This window comes from Canis lupus, chromosome 1 (genome assembly GCF_048164855.1).
Source record: "Canis lupus baileyi chromosome 1, mCanLup2.hap1, whole genome shotgun sequence".
NCBI classification, from domain to species: domain Eukaryota; kingdom Metazoa; phylum Chordata; class Mammalia; order Carnivora; family Canidae; genus Canis; species Canis lupus.
In genome coordinates this window covers 120506988-120515696 of record NC_132838.1, presented here as the reverse complement: position 1 = coordinate 120515696, position 8709 = coordinate 120506988, and the positions used below count along the sequence as shown (strand labels likewise).

General features: G+C 34.2%; 1 non-coding gene across 1 annotated transcript; it reads right to left on the bottom strand.

Annotated features, from left to right (window-relative positions):
• Positions 1-806: 806 nt before the first annotated feature.
• LOC140608814 (U6 spliceosomal RNA) lies at positions 807-915 on the bottom strand. Its single transcript, XR_012010800.1, has one exon. It is a non-coding gene; the product is annotated as a U6 spliceosomal RNA (small nuclear RNA).
• Positions 916-8709: the final 7794 nt, after the last annotated feature.

Genomic DNA, 8709 nt, shown 5'->3' with positions numbered 1-8709 from the left:
TTCTCTGGGATAAGTGTCCAAGAGTAGAGTTTTTTATTCATATGGTAATTTCATGTTTAGTTTTATAAGAAACTGCCAAACTGTTTTCAAGAGTGGGTATATCATCTTATATTCCCACCAACAATGTATTAGTAATCGAGTGCCTCTGCATGCTTGCCAGCATTTGGTAATGTCACTGTTTTTTATTTTCTCCATTCTGATCCATATGTAGTGATATCTCATTATGGTTTTAATTTGCATTTCCCTGATGGCTCATAATGCTGAACATCTTTCATGTGTGTGTTTGCCATCTGCATATCATCTTCATTGAAAAGTCTGTTTGTGCCTTTTGCCCATTTTCTAATTTGATTTTTTTTTTTTTTTTTGCTACTGAGTTTTCAGTGTTCTTTATATATTCTAGATACTATTCCTTTGTGGGACATGTGATTTGCAAATATCTCTCTTCCCAGTATGTTGCTTGTTTTCACCTTCTTCACCTAGACATTCAGAAAAGATACATTGTTTTAGCTTTGATGAGGTTTAATTGAAGAGTTGTTTTTTCTTTTCTAGATTGTGCTTTTGGTGTCAAGTCTAAGAACTCTTTGACTAGTCCTAGATGCCAAAGTATTTGTCTTTCTATTTTTTCCTAAAGATTTTATAATTTCATGTTTTGAATTGAAGTCCATAATCCATTTTGAGTTAATTTTTATATAAAATGTGAAGTTCAGCCTGAAGTTCATTTTCTTTCTTATAGATGTCCCATCACTTCAGCACCATTTGTTGAGAAGAATATCCTTCCTCCATTGAATTGCTTTCAAAGCTTTGTAAAAAGTATGAAACACTTTATGAATTCACATGTCATCCTTATGCAGAGGCCATGTTAATCTTCTCTGAATCATTCCAAGTCTTTATTAGATGCACTACTAAACTGAGCACTGCTCATAACTTTAGACTGAGCTCCACTTATGTAAATTCATTTCTGAAGATGAAGAAGATGTACCCAAGGCTACTCACTTCAGTTTGCTTTATTTATTTATTTATTTATTTATTTACTTATTTATTTATTTATTTATTTATTTATTATTTTGAAAGAGAGAGAATGTGCACATGAGCAGAAGATTGGGAGGGCAGAGGGAGAAGAAGAGAGAAAATCTTAGGCAGGCTCTATGCCCAATGTGGAGCTCATGCATGGTTCGATCTCACATGCTAAGACCTGACTGAACCACCCAGGCACCTCTCAGCATTATTTAAAACAGCAAATAAAAGAGTTAGGAGGGACTCCTGGGTGGCTCAGTGGTTGAATGTCTGCCTTTGGCTCAGGGTGTGATCCCTGGTCCTGGAATTGAGGACATTGGGCTTCCTGTAGGGAGGCTGCTTCTCTCTCTGCCTCTCTCTGTGTGTCTCTCATGAATAAATAAATAAAATCTTTTAAAAAAAGAGTGGAGAGGCATGTCCAAACATAGTAGGTAGGAAAAGTGTGTTCATTATCTATTGATGTGTAACAAATTATCCCAAAATTTAGTGACTTAAGACAAAAACATTTATAATATCACAATGTTTGTGATATCTAGTCATGGGTTTTCTGGGTTCCCTAAATAAGAGTCTCTTATAAGAATACTCTTAGATGATAGGTGAGGTTTTCTCTGAAGGATCAACCAGAGAAAAATCCACATCCAAGCTCACTGATATGGTTGTTGACATGATTCAGTTACTTGCAACCTCTTAAAAATGGGGCCTCATTTTCTCTTTGGCTGTCTACCCTCAGTTTATTGCCATATGGGCCTCTCTGTAGTGCAGCTTACTTCATAATAACAAGCAAGCAGAGAAAGTGCAAGATACTGCTATGAATTCTTTGTAAACCGATCATAGAAGTGATTTCCCATTAATTTTGCTGTATTCTATTCATTCAAAACAACCTGTCAAGTCCAGATTACACTTAAGAGTAGGGGATTACAGGGACACCTGGGTGGCTCAGTGGTTGAGCATCTGCCTTTGGCTCAGGGCATGATCCCGGAGTCCTGGGATCGAGTCCCACATGGGGCTCCCTATGGGGAGCCTGCTTCTCCCTCTGCCTATGTCTTTGCCTCTCTCTCTACGTCTTTCATGAGTGAATAAATAAAATCTTAAAAAAAAGAGTAGGGGATTACAAAAGAGTGTGATACCAGAACAGAGAGATTTGTGTTGCCTACACAATAAATAAATTATTATACATTCATTCGGTTAAAAATCATACCCAGTGATTTTTCTATGCTAATTACATGGAGTATGGCATTGTTGTCATGGTTGACAAGGACCTCAGTGTCAGCCACATGCAAAAACTATGAAACTTGACCATTATCTTACACCACACACAAAAATGAACTCAAATGAATTAAAGATCTGAATGTAAGATGAGAAACAATAAAAGCCCTAGAAGAAAAAAAAAACCAGTAAGCCCCCTGATATCACTTTTGGAGATATTCTTTTGGATCCTACTCCAAAGGCAATAACAACAAAAGCAAAGATAGGACTACATCAGGCTAAGAAAGTGTACACAGCAAGTAAATCATCAACAAAATAAAAGGGCAACCTACTGAAAGAGAGAAGATATTTTCAAACTGTATATGTGATAAGAAGTTAATATCCAAAATACATTAAAAATCATACAGCTCAATAACAAAACAAACAAAAAGCAATCCAATAAAAAATAGATAGAGGACCTGAATAGATGTTTTTCCAGAGAAAGAATTCAGACGACCAACAGGCACATGAAAAGGTGCTAAACCTTGTTAATCATCAGGAAAATGAAAATCAAAACCACATCTTATGCCTGTCAGAATGGCCATTATCAAAAAGATAAAAAATTGCAAGTGTTGGCAAGGATGTGGAGAAGAGAACTTTCATACAATTGGTGGGAGTGGAAAATGACACAGCCAATATGGAAAACACTATGGCGATTTTTCAAAAACTAAAAATAGAACTACCATATGATCCAGCAGTTTCACTTCTGGATATATATCTGAAGAAAATGAATACACTAATTGAAAAAAATATATATCCCTATGTTCACTGAAGCATTATTTACAATAGCTAAGATGTGGAAACAACCCAAGTGTTCATCAATGAATGGATGGATAAAGAAAACGTGAGATAGATACAGTTATAGATACAATGAAATACTACTCACCCATGAAAAAGAATGAAATATTGCTATTTGAGACAACTTGGATGGACTTTGAGGATAAGTGAAATAAGTTAATGCTGTGCCAAATGAAATAAGTCTAACAGAGAAATATAAATACCATGTGACTTCACTTACACATGGAATCTGAAAACAAAACCCAAAAAATGAACAAAAAAATAAAATAAAACTTACAATACAAAGATTAGATTTGTGGTTGCCAGCACAGAGAGTGGAGGTGGTAAAATGAGTGAAGGCAATCAAAAGGTAAAACTACCAGTTATAAAGTAAATAAGTCATGGGGATATAATGTGCAATATGGTGACAATAGTCAATAATATCATACTGCAAATTCTAAAGTTGCTAAGAAAATAAATCTCAAAACTTCTCTTCACAAGAAAAAAATCTGTAACTTTGTATAGTGATAGATGGTAACTAGACATATTGTGGTGATAATTTTACAAAGTATACAAATATTGAATCATTATGTTGTACACCTGAAACTAATATTTTATGTCAATTATACTTCAATTAAAAAATGAAACACTAAAAATTCTCAATTAACTCAAAAGTGAAAAAAATGAACAATTACCAAAAAGAAAAATACATTGGTAGACTTAAACCCAACATCAGTAACATTACCAAACATTAACATTAGAGTAAAATATTGAGGCCAAACTATATGCTGCCTATAAAAAACAGTTTTTGAACATAAAGACACAGACAGGTTAAAAGTAAAAGGATGAGAAAAGATATATAAAGATAAGAATGAGAAAGAGGATACAACTATTTTATAACCAGTCAAAGATTTTAAAATAAAAAATATTACTAAAGATAAAGAAAAATGTATCATATTGGCTAAAAGATCAATTCATGTAAAAGATGCTCTAAATGAATGTGCACATAACAGATCTTCAAAATAAATGAAACACAAATTTAGAAAACTAGTGGAAGAAATAAACAAATTTAGAATTATAACTAAAGACTTTTATTCTCTCTCCAGTGGTTAACAGAACAAGTAAACAAAAAAAAAACTATAAAGAAAATGAATATCTGGATATGATCAACCAATTTAACCTAACTGAGCTGTATAAAACATGATATCCAATAGCAAAATGTATGTCAAGTACAAATGCCAACATAGACCATTTGTTGATAGATTTTAAAAGACTCAGTAAATACTAGACATTGAAATCATACAATGAGTATTTTCCCTGACTATAATAGAATCAAATTATTAGAATTAAATTAGAAATTAACAAATATAAAATATGTTTTTAAATTCACAGTGTTTAGAAATAAAACAAAATCTTCTAAATATGCCATGGATCTATTCCCAAAAAAACAAAGAGGAAGGAAAACTTCCAAATTCATTCTATGAGGACAGCATTACTATGATACCAAAACCAGACAAAAATACTGCATGAAAAGAAAATAAAAAACTATAAGCCAACATCCCTGATGAATATAGATGCAAAAATCTTCAACAAAATACTAGGAAACTAAATTCAAATGATACCTTAAAAGGATCATTCACCACAATCAAGTGGGATTTATTCCAGGGATGCCAATGGTCAATATTCACAAATCAATCATCATAACACAGCACATTAACAAGAAGGATTGAAAACCATATGATCATCTCAGTAGATGCAGAAAAAGCATCTGACAGAGTACAACATTCATTCATGATAAAAAAAAAAGAAACTCTCAACAAAGTAGGTTTAAAGGAAGCACACCTCAACATTAGGTGTTGGGATTGGACCACATATGGAAACCCCACAGTAACATCACACTCAATGGTAAAAAATTGAGAGTTTTTACTCTAAAGAACAAGACAAGGATATCCATTCTTACCACTTTTATTCAACATAATATCGGAAATCCTAAGTGCAGTAATCAGACAAGAAAAAAAAGGCATCCAAATTGGTAAGGAAGAAGTAAAACTTTCACTCTTTGTGGATGACACGACATCTCTATACTTCTGAATATACAAGGGAAAAGACAGTCTTTTCAATAAATGGTGTTGGAAAAATAGGACAGCTATATGCGAAAGAATGAAACTGGACCAATTCTTACATAGTATACAAAATGGTGTTTAAAGACCTAAATGAAACTTGAAACCATAAGACTCCTAAAAGAAAATATAGGCAATAATCTCTTTAATATCAACCTTAGCAACATTTTTCTAAATATTTCTCTTCAAGCAAGGGAAACAAAAGCAAAAATAAACTACTGGAACTACACCAAAATAAAAAAAAATAAAAGCTTCTGCATAGCAAGGGAAACCAACCAAACAAAAAATGCAACCTACAGAATAGGAAAAAAAATTGCAAACAATATATCAATAAGAGGTTAACATTCAAAAAGTATAAAGGACTTATACAGCTTAATAACCACAACAACTACAACTACAACAACAACAAGATAATCAAGTTTAAAAAAATGAGCAGAAGACCTGAATAGACATTTTTCCAAAGAAGACATCCAGATGGCCAACAGCATATGAAAAGATGCTCAACATCACTAATTGTCAAGGAAATGCAAATCAAAACCACAAGGAGCTATCACCTCCTACCTCTCGGAATGAAATGGATATATTATCAAGCAAATGGAATTATCAAAAAAAAATGAATAACAAATGGAATTTGTTGGAAATGGAATAACAAATGGAATTATCAAATGGATAACAAATAGCAAGTGTTAGCAAGAATGTGGAGAAACGGAAACACTCAGGCACTATGGCTGGGTATGTAAATTGGTGCCACCACTATGGAAAACAGTATGTGGGTTCTTCAAAAGGTTGAAAGTAGAAATTAGAAATACCAAATGATCCAGTAATTCGACTACTGGGTATTCACCCAAAGAAAACGAAAGCACTAATTCAAAAAGATATACGCACCTCTACGCTCACTGCAGCATTGTTTACCACAGCCAAGATACAGAAGCAACTCACGTGGCCATTGATAGATGATTGAATAAAGATGCAGTGTGTACCTACCTCCATCCATACACTGTAATATATACTAAGCCATGGCAAAGGAAGAGAGTGTGCCATTTGGGAGAACGTGAATGGACCTAGAAGGTATGCCGAGTGAAATGAGTCAGATTGAGAAAGACAATTATCATATGATTTCACCTATATGTGAAATCTAGAAAAACAAAGCAACCAAACACAAAAACAAATGCATAAATACAGAGAACAAACTGGCAGTGGCTAAAAATATAAGCCAAGTAAGGGGACCTACCCTCATGTTCCCCCATCAAGCTCTCAACCTTAACCTGCATCTGATTCCTCCTTCCTGTTACAATGAGCAGCTTTCCTCACACCCAAGGCAAATTGCTTCACCTATGATTGGGATCCCAGGTCATATCTTCCAGAGCCATGGTTCTTTTCTGTTTTTAGTATAATTGACACATAATGTTCAATGTTACATGAATTTCAGGTGTACACCATAGTGATTTGACAAGTTCGTGCATTATGCTCTTCTCACCACAAGTGTAGCTACCATCTGTCACCGTACAGCACTATTACAATATCATTGACTCTATTCCCTACGCTGTGCCTTTTATTCCCATGACTTAATTATTCCATAACTGGAAATCTGTATTTCCACACCCCTTCACTCATTTAGGCCATCTCCCTAAGCACAATGGCTCTTAACCATGGCTGTACATTTGTATACCCGGTGAGCTCTTATTTAAAAGAAACAAAGAGAGAGAGACTGAGAGAGAGAAGGAAGAAGGAAGGAGGGAAGGAGGGAAGGAAGGAAGGAAGGAAGGAAGGAAGGAAGGAAGGAAGGAAGGAAGGAAGGAAGGGAAGGAAGGAAGCTGAGGCTCACTCCAGGAGGGAGTGATAGCTTGAGGAGTGGGGTGAGAGGGAGGGATAGGGATAGTAGCTGGAGCATCCACATTTTTTTCAAAGTTCTTCAGGAAATTTGAATGCACAACCAGAGTTGAGAAGGTCCACTCTAGAAAATACTGGGCCATCAATTATTGCCTCCGTGGGTGGTGGTTCCTTCCCATTAAGTATTTAGACACAATTGAATCTCCCACCAGAAAAATCCCTCCCTCCACCCTGATCTCCTCATGATGTATTACCCTCTATGCTTCTGAATTCCATTTACTAAAAAAAAATTTTAATGAACTTTGCATCTATGTTCATGAGGAATATTGGTCTGTAATTATGCTCTTCTTGTCTCATGTTTGGTATCAGGGTCATTCTGGTCTCCTGGAATGTGTTGGGAAGCATCCTCTTCTCTTCCATTTTGTACAGACACTCACGTAGAATTGGTGCCACTCCTTCCTTCAAGGCCAGGTAGATCTCACAAGTGAAACTGAACGGCCTGAAATTTTCTTGATGGAAAGATTGTTAACTAAAATTTTAATTAATAGTCTTAGGGCTATTCGTGCTATCTCATTCTTCCTGAGTAATCTTTGGTGGTTTGCGTCTTTTTAGAAATCTATTTCATTTAATTCGATGAATTTATTTATAGTTGTTTATATATAGTTTATATATATAATTCATATATATAATTTATATAGTTATTTATAATTGTCCTTTATTTACTTCTTAGTATCCATAGAAAATGTACTGTCAGTTCTGATATTGATAATTATTGCCTTAATTATTGCCTTTGCTCTTTTTTTTTTCAGACCAGAATAGCTGGAGATTTACTGATTTTATTCAACTTCTCAGAGAAACTGGTTTCTCTTCCATTTATTTTTTTGTATTCTTTTTCTGTTTACTGCTTCATTGATTTCCACTCTGATTTATATTATTTCATTTCTTCTGCTTACTTTGAGTCTCATTTGTTTTTCTTTTTCTAGTTTCTTAAGCTGAAAACTGAGGTAATTTGTTTGAGATCTTTCTTCTTTTCTAAATATAGATGTTTAGTGCTATAAATTTCCCTCTAAATGCTGTTTTAATCAGTTTCTTACAAACATTCATGTACTGTATTTTCATTCCATTCAGCTCAAATTTCTTCCATATTTCTATTTTATTTATTTTTTTGACAAACAGGTAATTCAGAAGTGTGTTATTTATTTTCCAAATATTGGGAGATCTTTCACATATTTATCTGTTGCTCTAATTTACTTCTACTGTGGTTCAAGAACATATATTCGACACAATCCAAATCCTTCAACATTCATGGAGTCTATTGTAGTCCAGCATATGCTCTGTCTTGGTAAAGTTCCACATGCACTTAAAAAGTGTGTTCCACTGTTGTTTGATGGAGTGTCCTATAGATGCCAATCACGTAAAGTTGGCTGGTAGTACTGTTCAAATCTTCTATTGCCTTAATGATTTTTTCTCAACTTCTCTTATCAATTAATGAGAGATAGGCGTGAGATCTCTGATTACATAGGTGGATCTGTCCATTTTGTCCTGAACCTCTCTTTACTTTCACTATGGCCTGGACCTTCTTCTGAGGCAGCAAGCTGAGGTATCTCAGTTAGGGATCATCTCATTTATTTTCCATCTCTTAGGAATCTGGGTCTTCTATCATCAAATAGTCCATGAAATTTTTTAAATATATATTTTGTCTTTTTTTTTTTTTTTAAGGTAG